Genomic DNA, 14,224 nt, shown 5'->3' with positions numbered 1-14,224 from the left:
AGGGGGGACTGCTTACATGAATTTCCAAGTGGTAGACCTGCCTCTGCGCTCTGCCCAATGAGATCCGTCAGGGGAGGCACCCGGCTCACTTTTCCACATCACTTCACAGTTACATTTGGCAGGCAGGCGGGCTCGCACGCCGGAGCGCTCAGCCCAGAATTAGTGGATTTATTTGGAATCTCCCTGCCTCCTCCAAGCTCCGCCGCCGCCGCCGCCGGCTTGTGCATAGACGGTAGCGTCAAGACACCAGCTGCACTTTGGGTTGCGGACACCCAGAGCCCAGCGCGCCCGCCCTGCGTCTCCGCACCAAGCCCTGTAGCTCCGAGAGGCATGAACGGAATCCGGAGGCGCCTGCCTAGCGAGCGAGGACCGGTCGGCGCTTGCCGCCCTCGGGAGCTAACCCCGAGCACCTCCAGCCATTTGTGAACCAGGAGGCTTGACATTCGCCAGCGCAGGGCCCCACAAGAGTAAGTGTTCCCCTAACCCACCCCCGTTTTCCTCTATGTCCCGACTATCCAGAAGGGACCGTTTCTTATAGGAATTCCCATGCCCCTTCGGACACCTTGCGCGCCTCCTGCCCCTCAGATGGTGGATGAGGGTTCTTAGCATAGGCTCTGGGCTAAGCTGTGTCTTTCGCGATATCCGTGGGTGATAACGTACGTACGCCTCAAGGTTTTGCCTGACTGTTTTTGCAAACTGCTTTGACAACAGATCCTAGAGAGTAGCAAGCTCCAGGCTGTGCCCCTCCTGTTTTCCTGCCGGTTTCCTTCCCTGCGGCGACTTGGCTATTTCGCCGCTTCCCAACGCAGGCAGGCGCGGCTGCAGCCGCGCGCCTTCACTGCGGGGTCCGTGCGGTGAATGGGAAGCACCTGCAGCCCGCTGTGCGGAGGGTGCAAGCCAGGGAAAAAAGGAGGCGAGGGGGCCCGAGTGCTCTATGGCTGGTTTTCTGCTCCGCCTCATCTCCGAGGCGAGGGAGGGCGACCCCCGCGGCAGGGCTGCGGGCCAAGGCTCAGCTGCGAAAGCCCCAGCGCGAGGCTTTCCCACAAGTGGCAGCTCCAGCTCTGGGAGGTGCGGTGCCCGCTACAAACTTGCCGGGCTCCGGAGTCGCCCTGCGGCTTTGCCCTCGCCAAGACGCTGCCCAGCACCCCTGCAGGACCCCCAGGCAGTGTCTCCCCGCAGCTCGAGATTGCGTGCACGGAGGCCCCCTTAAGCCGGGGACTCCGTAGCCGCTCTCCTAGGGACCGCTGAGCCCAGAGCTGCGCTTTCTGTGGTCTGGCCGCTTCTCATCCGGGAACCTTTGGGGGGCTGGTCGCGCCCCTCGCAGGATCGGAGGGAAAAAGGCTCTTGCCTAGGTTCTGCCAGTACGTAAGAGGTTCATAAGGGACCTACTCCGGTTCTCCCAGGATCCAGCCAAGGCTGGGAAACGGTAAAAACGTGCTGCCGCCAACGCTGATGCCAACAGGTATCCACAATTTCCTCCGCTTATTCCTCCCAAGCACCAGAGCCTTCCCCCACCCAGTCTGGCAGAATCCTCAAAGTTTCCTTGCGGTTGACCCTTCCCCCGCAGGCACGGAGCCGGCGGTATGTCAAGGACTAGCCGTTTGCCTCCACCAGCGGAGATGGCAGCTGTTTGCCTGGGTTGCTAAATGTAAGAAATCAAACAACATTAATTGTTTATTGTTGCAAACGCACAACATTAGTCCGTAATGGAAAATCGGGCTGGCAGCTGCTCACTTCAGCACCAATTAAACGATAGAGCTTATCACCAAGACAGCGGGAGGGAGGAAAGGTCCTTTCAACTTTACCACCCTTTCCTGAAGATTCCACAAGAGTTTCCTCCTTAGGAGGCATGATTCGACAATCCCTTAGCGCGCCCGAGCTGCTAATCAGATCAGCTGCTTTCTTTCACCTGGCGTCATGATATCTGGGGGCTGACAATGGGAAGGAGGGGACGCTAGGGAAGGTAAGCGAGAGTACTGTCCTCTCGCATCCGGTACCATCGCAAAGCAGATCCGAGGGATGGGGGTTGGCTTTTGAAGCGCCTGTCCTCTTTACAACACTCCTGACAGCCATCTCAATGGTTAAAAACCCTCCTTGGGCTGTCACCTCCTGCTTTATTATAGGAGCTTTTCAACTGGAAAACTATATGTGGGAAAGATGTTTATGTAAGATTCGAAAGTGGGATTTTCCATGCATTCAGCCTCGCTGCTGCACCTCACTGCATGCAAAGTGAGCCCTATCGTTCATGCTAAATACCAGTAAAATCCCTGCCTAGATATTGCTTTGCATCAGCTGTGTCCAGTGTTGCAGGGATTTCTTCGTGTGCGTGTGTGTGTGTGTGTGTGTTTGAGAGAGAGATATATATATGAGGTGGGGGCTGGGAGTGGGATTCTTCTACAGAGAGAAGTGGTACCTTTGAAGGATGTTCTCTTAGGGTTACATTCTTTTTCCCTTAAAGGGAGTTCTTCATAATCATCATGTCCAGACATGTTTTTCCACTTCCCCGAGCTCTGTGGCTGGAATAAATTCTAGAGCTATCCCCCTTATTAAATAATAATTCTGATAATAATATTCTGTAATTCTGCTTTAGCAGATTTGAAGCTCGCTGTCACATAGTCATTTCATGCTGGAGCAGTCACAGTATTTTAAATCGCCTTTTTTTTTTTTTTTTTCTGGACTCTGAAGAAGGCGAGGAGTTGAGGAAAATCCCTCTGAAAACAGAGAGGGGAGTCTTTCCAGCAACTCCGGGGACTGCTTCATTCAGAGCCCTTCCGTGGCAGTTCACCTTCCTCATTCTGATCCCCACACTCCCCAAGTGAATGTCAAGTTATCCCCTGACCATCGCAAATAGGCCAAATGTTTTAGAGACACTGGCTAATGTGCTCTGAAATTTGTGCTGTAATGCTGTCATTCAAACTTTTTAATCTATTCTCCCTGCAAATTGGTTCTTACATTACTAATTATTATTACTGTTAGAAATCAGTGCTTCTGCTTTATCATTTACAGTCTCTTAAAGCCTTCAAGATGGGTAAATCTCTACATTCAAGACTCTGTAACATTTCTTGGCTGCATTTCTGGTGTGTAGGATGCATTTCTTGAGTTCTTGAAGCTGCATGAATTTAGCTAAAAGAACAGAAAATTTGATAGCAGCCTTCACTAGAATAGCAGTTCCATTTGCCTGCTGTAGACATGTCAACTCTGAAGGGAAGGAATTCCTTACCCTGGAAAACAACTTTATTTGGGTATTATGCAGAACTGTGGTCAACACAGTATTCATTTATAGCAACCCCTCAATTAGCACTGAACACAATTTAAGTAGCCAATGGCAGCATGATGGATGTAAAACAAAACAAACAAACAGCCCAGGAAACATGCTCAGCTGGATGGAGAAGACCACTTGAGAAGGCATTTGTAAAGACTGATGTGAATGTACTCAAAGGTCTGATACTGCTTGTTAGTCAGGAGGAACAGATTGTTGGAACAAAGCACAGAAACTCCAAAGAATGAGAATATAATGATTCTATTCAAGAAATTGTACCTCTGGGCTTTGCTTTCCAGGTTCCTTTCATTGTTTATTGGTGGGGAAAAAGAACATGCACATATTAAAAAGTTCAAACCCACACTTCAACAGCTGTTTAGAAAACCTCATCAATGTAGGTAAATTAATGCTTTAAAGAAAAAAATGACAATCTTTGTTATTTTTCTACTCAAGGTGGCACACCTCACAGCTTTATCAACATTCCAATTTGAGCAGATTTTCCATGCAAAACCAAAGGCTCTCAAGGGGTAAAGTGACATTCAATTTGTATTTCCAACCACACTTTTCTGGTCCATCAGCAAACTTTTGTGTCTGGCAAATCAAGGGACAAGCATAATCAGAGAAGCCTTTCTATTAGAGGTGCAATTTAAGGTCCGAAGACTTCTTTTTGAAAATATTCTGCTCAGTGGTGCTGCTGAAACTGGTTTCAGTCATTTTGTATTTGTTACAAAGTTATTCAGTGTAGCTGGTGGAGAAAAACAATTTTCTTTTTGTTTTCAGCACTATTGGCATTCACAGAGGAAATGGTCTAACTTTGCTTTTTAATTAAGAAAAACGTCCTAACTTTGGTGTGTTATACACTTCTCAGGGTGGGAGGGTGTAGATAAACCAATGATAATTCTTGTTGCTCTGTATTATGTACACACACACACGCACGCAAATAACACACACACATATACACAGCATGCTTCTTGAAAATGTGCCCAGATAACTAACTCATTTATTGGCTCAAGTCTGAGATTTTTATCATGTTCCCTTTGCCATTTCATCTGCCTTAGATTATTTGATTTGCCTTTCTGGCTACTCTGATTTGTATATTGATCAGTCTTTCAAAAAATGTTATCTGTGGCACTGGGAATTCCCCTCCAGTATCTAATACACGTATGTTTATGAAATAGAACAATTTTTTGATGGACAAAGGCCATCATCCGATTTAGCAGGGCTTAATTAACCAAAGGGCTATTAGTGCTTTCTCAATTCATTCTTACAGAAAGTTGTGATGCGAATCTATTTCTGCTGAACTGTTTGTTCCTGTCTCTGGAACCTGCTTTAGATGTAACCATGAAGAGAAAATTAGTTGAACCTGGCAACTTCAAAAGGTCAGAAAAGAAATAAGTTCAAGGGATGCCATTTAGCTGCTTCTACCATATGTTGCCGCTAACTAAATCTCTGTTGCTTCATGGCAAAGCACCGGGGCCAATACTGTTTCTTTTTCTTATCAAGTTTTAAGCTTTATTTCCTGGGTTTTAAATGTCATGTGCTATTTCCTATCATAAACAATATCCATCCTCTTGCTTAGATGTCTTGTGTGTGTGTGTGTGTGTGTGTGTGTGTTTGTGTGTGTGTGTGTTTAAGTTCTCTTAGTAGGTAGAAGTATATAGATGTGATTTTCTGTATCTCTTTGGAAAGTATCATAAATGAATACCATTTATATTTGGAACCTTCAAACAGTTTTCTTTCTCTGCCTCCACTGCCAAAGACAATTGCAAATGCTAGAACGATGGATGGTTCAGGGCTAAGCACAGAGTTAGTGCTCAGTAAATATTTATTTTATGTGATAACAAATTAGCAAAGACCCTGCACCCTACACTAGCATATTTTCATTAAAAGAAAGAGATACAATCATATCCAAAGTTCAATATTTTGACTTATCTACCACAATTTTCTCTGCAGAAATTTCATAAGTCCTCCTAAGTCTATTTTTAGTCACAGCTTTTCTCATTTTTTCAAATCAATCTTACTCATGTTCCACAAAGCATATTTTTGTTCCCTCACAATCATCTTTTAAATGATATGGGAATATAAAAAAAATGACATAATTCAGCCTTGTAAAAATGAGAATGCCTCCAAGACTAGACTTGCATCAAAGAATGCTATTAAACTATATTTGATGCAAAGTTATATTTTATTGGCAAAAAATGCACTAATTGTGGAGTTGCTGCATGGGTGACTCAATGTCTGTACATTGTTGAGAATGTATAAAAAATAATTGAGGATTAATTTACTTCCTCTCTCCTTCCTGCCCTCCTTCTTTTCCTTTAGTATATTTTTGTATTTGAATTGAACAGTTCACTTTACCCTCATGTGAATTGCAACTATGGGTGTTTTCAAAGACAATTCCATACTCTTCTGTATTAATCAACAGGATACCTGACCCTCACATATACACACAGGGAAAAATAGTGTGCCATGATAAGGTACTTTTGTGGATGTGTTTATTGATATTTTAGGCATGTTGAAGATATTACAAAGGAATATTAAATGGAATCCCCTTACTCTTTTTTATGTACATCAAGTGAAAATATTACAGTATATTTATGGTTCATTTGCAGTCAGAACAATATTTTCCATGTCTTTTTTCTCTCTAGATAGATTAATGAATAAAATATGATTATTTGATTCTAGATGTGACATAAATGATACAAAATAAGTAGATGGAGGAATGGTATAGATATCACAAGGAAATTATTTCCTTTTTATGTAAGAAGATTCATCTCCAAAATTTGATTTAAAAAGTACGAAGGCACATTTTCTTCTTTATTAGTCTGTTGCTGGTTGAGCTTTATAAACAGAATTCACATTTGTGTCTAACTATTCCCATCTTCAACATGGGGATGCTCAGAAAAATGAAAAAAAAACAAAAAACAATTCATGCTTATTTTTATCAGAGGGTTAAAACACACATCTTCTCTTGCCTTTGAGTGTCACTAAACTATAGTAGCTGAAGATTGTATACATATTTTGGAATCTGCATAAGCAACTCCCTTAATTTTCATAAATTATACATTCTGGGTCATAACTCAATAGTATTTTTGTCAAATAATTGCTTGCTGTCTATCTGACTGTCTACTCATCCATCACCTGTGTCTGTAGTTCACGTTAAGTGTCAGTGAGTGGTTATTAAGCTATAAAGTTTCAGAAGCATGAAGGAGTGACAGTAAGGTGCACTTGTAAGCATGGTTACTACACAGTGTAATCTAATTGGCAGAATCTGGATGACTTATACCAGGATCGTTGGCCGCATTTCAATTTCAGTATAAGAGACTCTGAAGCCCCCATTATGGGATGTAAGTGATTTTAACCATTTCCACATTGCTTAAGTGAGAAGAGAAATCTAATTTCTGTCATCAATGCTAAAGTTTCCTGAAATAAATAGAAAAAGTTGGTTGCAATCTCTGATGAGCATTATCTTCTCTGAGCTCCCTTCTAAGTAGTATATAGCTATCACCCTGGATTCATCTTGGAATTAGTAGAGACTTTCCACTTGTGCTGTCCTCACAGGAATGTAGATGATTATGAAGTGCAATGGAATTTATCTTGTAAAAGATATGTACCAGGCAATGTTTTTTAATGAGCGGCTACAGTTTGATTGAAAGAGAATAGCTCACTCATGAACAGGTAGTGCTTGTACTCTGTCCTCTTGGCAGAAAATAGTGATGGACAATGTCATGTCTTCTATGGGAAGGAAAGATGTGGTTCGTTCTGGACAGTAAAAATGCAGCCCTTCTGAGGCTTAATAAAACTACTTGAAGTCATTGCTTTAATTGTATGTTAGTTGTGGAGAGGGAAAGCTATTTCTAAAATGCTATTTTATTTATACCCACCCTGGTTCGTGCCATTTTTGTTTTACAAATCAAGAGTTTAAAAAAGTTACTTTACTTATTACCTGTCTACACAGAACATTGGAATTTTCCCCACTGAAGTACATACACAGCACAAGATTGCAATAAAATAATTTTTAAAACTCAGTAAATATTTTCGGTTAAGCACTGGAAACATCCAATAAATAGTTACTATAATAGCTACATTGACAAAGACTTTAAATTACCTTATTTATTTCTTCCTTAATCTTTCAAAGTAGGTAGTATTAAACACAGAGCATCAGTTTCTTCACCTGCCACAAATAAGATAAACATGCCCAGGTGACTTATTCCATGAACGATAGAGCTGTGATTCAGACTACTTCTATCTGACTCTAGAGTCAATGCTCTAAACAGCTATCTCATGGGGCTTTCCACAGTTCGGCTGAATTACAAGGTTGATAAGAAGAAGGTTGATTCTGATTGATTGCTATGATTTAAAGGACCTGCACGAAATGTTGTCACTCAGTAGGTCTCTGGCTATTAAATTCTGAACATGTGATCTAAAGACTGCAAAGGGTGTAACTTTAAAGAAGGAGAGATTTAGATTAGAATCGAGAAATGACTTTCTGGCGCCACTGTGTCTGTAACTGGCAAGGGAGTTGTGGGACTGATACTCGCTTTTTTTTTTTAGGATGATCTTGATACTGGTTTGCCTTTAAAAAGCCCAACAGAAGAAAATTATTCTCAATATCTTAACTAAACTGATGATTCCAAGAAAGTTTTCTAAGTAAAGGTCTGGTTCTAGAACACTAGAGAAGAGATCTTATTTTGACTTTATTGTCTTTGTCACTGGCTTAGTCACCCCATTCTGAAATTTCTGTAACAGAAAAATTTCTACGTGAAGAATAAACTTGTGACTCTACCTTGGGAAAGAAGGAGGAGGAGAGGCATTTATTTATTGATTTTTGCAAAGGAAACCAGCAATTATAGAACTTAAAGAAAACAAAAACTTCAGGTAGAGAGGAGTAACATGGCAGTAACAGAGCAAAAAGTGGATTTGAGGCCAGTCGCGGTGGCTCATGCCTGAAATCCCAGCACTTTGAGAGGCTGAGGCAGGTGGGTCACTTGGGTTCAGGAGTTTGAGACCAGCCTGGCCAGCATGGTGAAACCCCATCTTTACTAAAAATACAAAAAAAATTAGCCGGGCATTGTGGCGGGTGCCTCTAATCCAAGCTACTCAGGAGGCTGAGGCAGGAGAATTGCTTGAACCCAGGAGGCAGAGGTTGCAGTGAGCCGAGATCGTGCCATTGCCCTCCAGCCTGGGCAACAAGAGTGAAACTCCAACTCAAAAAAAAAAAAAAATGGATTTGACAGATATTATTCTGGATGGCAGAACAAGCAAACAATATGCTTTTGGACAGATTGACATCTGGATAAATATGTGGTCTGATGCCAAAAAGGATGACCAGAAGGGTTGTGGCTGAGTAAAGGATACACAAAATAATATGTGCACGTGTATGTGTGTGGGTGTGTGTGTTTACATAAACAATTTCAGAATATGTTTCTGCCAAGGGAATCTGGTTAGAGAATTCTGAAGGCTTTAGGAAAGGTGATCTTCCTGTATTATTTATATTTGAATAAATGCAAGTGTATTTCCTCTCTAAAATCCAAAGGCTTTTTCTACCTGCTCAGCCCCATTCAGCCAGGGCTTGGGTGAATTGCTCTGGGTCACACACTGAATCGCCACCCCCTGCTTCCGTGAAATACCACTTTGAATTCAATGTGCATTTACCTGTTTTGAAACAGGCTGCTAATGGCTCTAAATTCAAGGTCAGAAACATTTTTAATAGAAACTCACTGGTCCTCTGTGTCATTTTTGCTTTCATGAAATATTGTGGCTGCTAAGCCTAGTGGATAATAAAAGCATAGTTTCCTGTCAACCCCAATAATCTGCTGGATTGAATCCTGAAGTGTCTGTAAAAGCCTGTTTTTGTTTTAGACGTCACCTATCAGTGTGTTGTTCATCATTTTGAACTTTAATCCACATTATTTACAAAACGGATGGTGTAATATGTTTTTGCATAATGACTTATATATCCGTGACTTGACTGAGTTCATCTTAAAATAATGTTGGAATCAGCAGAGTGAAATTCAGGCTGTAATTAGAACTATCTCTGAAATGTAAGTATGAATGAAAAGTCAGATTGTAAGTATTTTACCCAGGAAAATATATCATCATATGGGGGAATTCTAAAGAATTTCGTATATGTAAGAATTCCAGAGAAACTGTAAAATCTCTTCATCTCACTATCTGAGTGTAAATCAATGCAGCAGCATTATAATAAAGTAGATTGCTTCGTCAGACACACATACTGTGGTTGGCAAATGTAAAAATAAATTGATTTTTTTTACCCCAGCTTTACAACCTTGCTCAATTTCTTCTTCCTTGCAACAAGTTAAGCAGTTTGTGTAAGCAGCTACTATTTGCAGTATTTATTAATACTGATAACACTGACATAAGACTCAGTTGCATCTCAAAAGTTTCTACAAAGCCATTCTCTGATGTTCTAACAGGACAGTGTTAGTCTGCCCATGGCAGAGGTACAAGCATACAAATAGTGTGGTTCCAAGTGTCACAGCGGAGTCCCATTTCTCTCGAATTAGCAGGATTGCCTTGAAGACCAAGTCTCAACTCTCCCTGATAGCATGCATGTGCCTGTGAACACACCAGTTAGCTCAGCAATTTTCCCAGTGCCTCACATAAAATAGATATGCGAGGAGAGGAAAGTATTGTCACATCATATAAAATTGCATATATTCATATACCCTAGTTCAAGGTTTCCCCAAATCTATGTGTTCAGTCCTTTATTCACAGCGGTGGTTAAGTAGTTCATGGCATGACATTCAATGACATGAGGAAGTGACTCTTCCACCACACCACTGAGTCCTTTAGGTTATCTCTAGGAGGTCTGAGCTGGGAGCTGGTCTTCTGTAGAACTACTTGCTTCGCAAAGTGTGGTTTTCAAATCAGTAAGTAGCATCAGCACTGCAGGAAGGTTATAAGAAATGCAGAATCTCAAATCCCACACTAACCTAAGTGATTCATAATCTGTGTTTAAACAAGATTTCCAGGTAATTTGGAGGCACGTTAATATTTGAGAAGCACCCCACTACAGGTGTGCTAGCATTGGCTCTTTATTGGGTTTTAACAGAGCTGATGGTTAAATTTTCAGTAATTTTCAGAGCTGGTTAATGGTCAATTGGAAGCTTCAAATTGATCATAGTGGAAGTATTTATACCATGAAAATCAGAAAACATTACAAATCAGAATTTTTTTCTTTCAAAGAGCCACTTATTAAATATTAACCAGTCTGCCTCTAACTATTGCTGGTCTTTCTTTTTAGCAAATGGTGAGATGACCTCAGGCTTTTAACAGTGTCTAGTTTAGTAAAAATGAAACATTACTTAAAATACTAATCTCCCTGTACTTTAATTTGGTTATCTCTACAATGAGAATGATTATAATAAAGTAATAATATTATATTATAGAGTTATTTTGAAGAATAGATATGAATCTATATGTATATATCTGTGTATGTATGGTTCTTTATGATTTAATATTATCTGAGTACTTCCTAAGTGTTTGCTATTAACCTCGTAATTTTAAAGTTATATTCCATTATGGAAAATAATATTAGCTTTCCATTTAAAAATAAATATTTCAAAAACTGAGCCTATTTCAATAAAATTTAAAGTAATAATACAGATGATTTAAGAATTTGGCAAAATCTAAGAGATGGCATATAAGTGTTTCAGTCTCTAGAAACTCCCTACAGATGATGTGACAGGAATGACCTATGTGGATGAAAGGTTTCCCCTGAGTTGGGCTAATTTCTCCCCAGGGCTATACCATTGACTTCAGGTTATTGGCCATCTCACCCCCAGAAACCCCTGAAAATTGGGAAGTTGCACGGGAATAGCACTCAGTTGCCCCTCACACCCTCTCTGTGGTATATGGCTAGACCTTTGGAGAAATCAAACATGCTCTTCTCTTCACAAAGAACTGGCAGAGGAAAGGGCTATATATTTAATATGTACTCCGTAGAGACCATCATTATTATGAATTTGATGGGTAGGAAAAAAGATGGAGTGACGATGGACTGGGTGATTCTGCAAATAATAATTTGAAAATTACCTTAGATGCTGATTCATTCAGATATCCTAGATTAATTGGTGGTCTTGTTTGTATCCATTGGTTGACTGAAATGTTCTTTCACTTATACCCCCTTCTCAGTTGGTTAATTCTATTTCAACATTAAATGACATCCCCTCTAGGAAACCTTCTTTAATGTTGCCAATATGAGTGGCTTACCTATCACTCTGTATTTCTTTTAAACCTTCTAAGACTACGTTTCAGTGAATTGTTTATGTATTTCTTTATCTTTGCCAAACAGATTCTTTGCTCCCTGAAGAGAGCAGTTCTGACCCATTTGCCTTTCTCTCCCCAGTACCTGACATACAGTATATGCTCATGAAATATTTCTACGGTGAGAGGAAGGGTCTTGTTCAAAAAGAATTTTGAAATTACATTACTTAGGTTCAAATAATGGTTATCTCTTTACTTAGAAGTGCTCCTTGAGTAAATCATTTCATTATTCTCTGCCTCAGTTTTGAACACAACAAGGCAAGGCATTATAGGCTTTATCTAACAGTAAGATATTGTGTTAGTGGATACTATTTGTGACTACACACGTATCCCCTTTTTAATTAACCTACTTATCCTGACTAGTCCAGCTATGCCATTGTATAACATTGGTCCAGAGTCTATTATCATTTTTTAACTTATTCTGGTGAGTTCAGGTAGAGGGAACTCACTGCAATCAATGCTGCAGTCCATCCAACATACCACAGTCCATCCTCATTGCTGCTTGGTGGTTTCCATGAAAATGTCTATTATGAATTTAAATTTAGATGAAATTTTCTTATCCCAGAGTCATTAGCAACAAAGCAGATGCCAGAGTATACTTGCAGAGTGTTTGGCAAAATTTTAAAGAACTGTGCATGCTAGTCTATCCTATCTGACGTACCATGAGTATCTCCTTTAGTCCTCAAAACCAACCTGTCAGATCAGTGTTATTATCATTGTTTCATTGCTATTGTTGTTAATTATCCCTCCCTCCGCCGTTATACAACTGGTCAGTGTAGGAATTAGAACTCAAACCCCAAGCAGGCTGACACTAGAGGTCATTCTCACAACCATCTCATTGTTCTGCTATTGTAGAACCCAGGCCTACCAGGTACAGTGGCTCATGCCTGTAACCCCAGCTGTTTGGGAGGCTAGAGTGAGAAGATCACTTGTGGGAAGGAGTTCGAGATGGAGATCAACCCCTCCCCCAATTCTAAAAATAATAGTAATAATAAAATTAGCCAGGCATGGTGGTGCATGCCCAGCTACTCTGGAGGCTGAGGCAGGAGGATCACTTGAGCCCATAAATATGAGCCTGCGTAAACAAATAAACAAGCAAAACTTATGCCTTTGGAGAATAGCATACATGGCTTTTGCACATTCAAGTGTGGTCTATCATGGAGTAGGGGAGAACTGGAAAGAGTTAAGTCCCTTTTCTCTGAGAAGTTAAGGCTGAGCCTCCATGACTAGAATGGATCTCCCCATGTGTGTTAAATGGCACAGGTCTTTCCCCTCTAGCACCATCCTCATCCTCCACCATAGGGAAGATCTTTGAGCAACTTTGTGACACCCTCATACCTTACCAACTTTTACTGCAGAAGTTACATAGCTTCACTCTGCTCATTCATTTTTTTTTTTTTCTCAAAACCTCTCTAGGGCAGGAATCCTGTCATCACCACACATCTAGCCCAGGATAACCACGTGGATTCCAGTTTACCAAGTATTTCCCATGATCTGGCTGGTTTACAGGTGTCTTATTTCTGAACCGCACCATTGTCCCGTTAGGTAGGAATTATTATTAGTGCCACTTTGCAGAAGAAAAGACTGAAGGTCAGAAAACTTGACTATCTTGTCCATCATTACAGAGACAGCAAGCAGAGTGAGCTGGGATCCAAACCCAGGTGTATCTGTTTCCAGAACAGACAGTCCTCAGCACACACAAGATGCCTTATCACCAACTTCTCGCTCGGGTCTAGAGAGAGCACAGCATGGGTATGCTGTAAATGCTGTTAAAGTAATAAGTGGCTTGACCATTCAGAAAGATACAAATATTTGGGGGTTTCTTTATGGGGGCTTTTTGAATTTTGTTTAGTTTAAGTTTTGAAGCCTGCCAAGGTCTGCTCACACACTGGGATGAGAGAAAGACTTAAGGGGAATCTGTTTTAAGGGGAAGATTTTCTGCAATTCCAGGGAAAGGAGGAGACTTTGTTCTGGACTTCATTTTCTCTGTATTGGCTCCCCATTGAAAGCTGTTTTCTTTGTCTTCCATTTCCAAAGCAACTGCTGCTTGCTGTGGCTCCTCTATACTCATCAGGTTGAGCCCTTTTGAATTATAGAGTCCCGGTGATTGAGCTGAGCCCAGGCAAAGAATGACAAGCAGGGTGATTCTACTGGCCATCTTGTTAGATCAGATACTGCCTGTACTTGCAGTACAATTGGTCTGCCCCTTTCAGCTGGCTTCAGTAAGGCCACTCACCAGCCCAGCTAATGTTAATGACTTTCTAGCTTTCTTATTCTGAGCCAGAATGGAACCAGAGACCTAGAGGTGAAAGGTTTCCTCCCCTTTTATGAATTCCCTGAGCCACACTGTCCCCGAGGGTGTCCTGAGAAATTATTTTTCCATTTAGTCTAATTCAGCAAAGCTTCTCTCTTGGATCTGCAGTGAACATTATTTCTTTAAAAATATTTTTTTTTTGAGAGGGAAGAAACACATTTTGCCACGCTGAGGGTAAGCAAAAAATGTATCTGACACCTCAGGTAATGGGGATTTTTTGTGCCCTTGCCTTTCTGAATCTCTTCAATTGAACATTACATTTGTTACCATATTTTATTCCCAAGGGGGATTTCCACAATTTAAATCTCCTGTTTAACTGTAAATTTCGAATGGGGACCCTGACACTGTCCTGATTATAGCAT

The 14,224-nt window shown here is 41.0% G+C and overlaps 1 protein-coding gene across 4 annotated transcripts in view; it reads left to right on the top strand.

Annotated features, from left to right (window-relative positions):
* The window catches only part of CDH8 (cadherin 8), a 390,315-nt gene that overhangs the window by 674 nt on the left and 375,417 nt on the right, over positions 1–14,224 (top strand). For 3 of the 4 annotated variants that reach the window (XM_008977349.5, XM_034940342.3, XM_014341780.5), the window contains exon 1: positions 72–467. The exons of the other annotated variant lie outside the window; for it this stretch is intronic. The gene's annotated coding sequence lies outside the window, so the exon portion shown is untranslated. Of the gene's footprint in view, positions 1–71; positions 468–14,224 lie in introns of those variants that run through there. 4 annotated transcript variants of the gene reach the window in all.

The sequence above is a fragment of the Pan paniscus genome, chromosome 18 (assembly GCF_029289425.2).
Source record: "Pan paniscus chromosome 18, NHGRI_mPanPan1-v2.0_pri, whole genome shotgun sequence".
Classification (NCBI taxonomy): domain Eukaryota; kingdom Metazoa; phylum Chordata; class Mammalia; order Primates; family Hominidae; genus Pan; species Pan paniscus.
The sequence above is the reverse complement of the archived record's forward strand: the minus strand, read 5'-3'. Positions and strand labels throughout refer to the sequence as shown.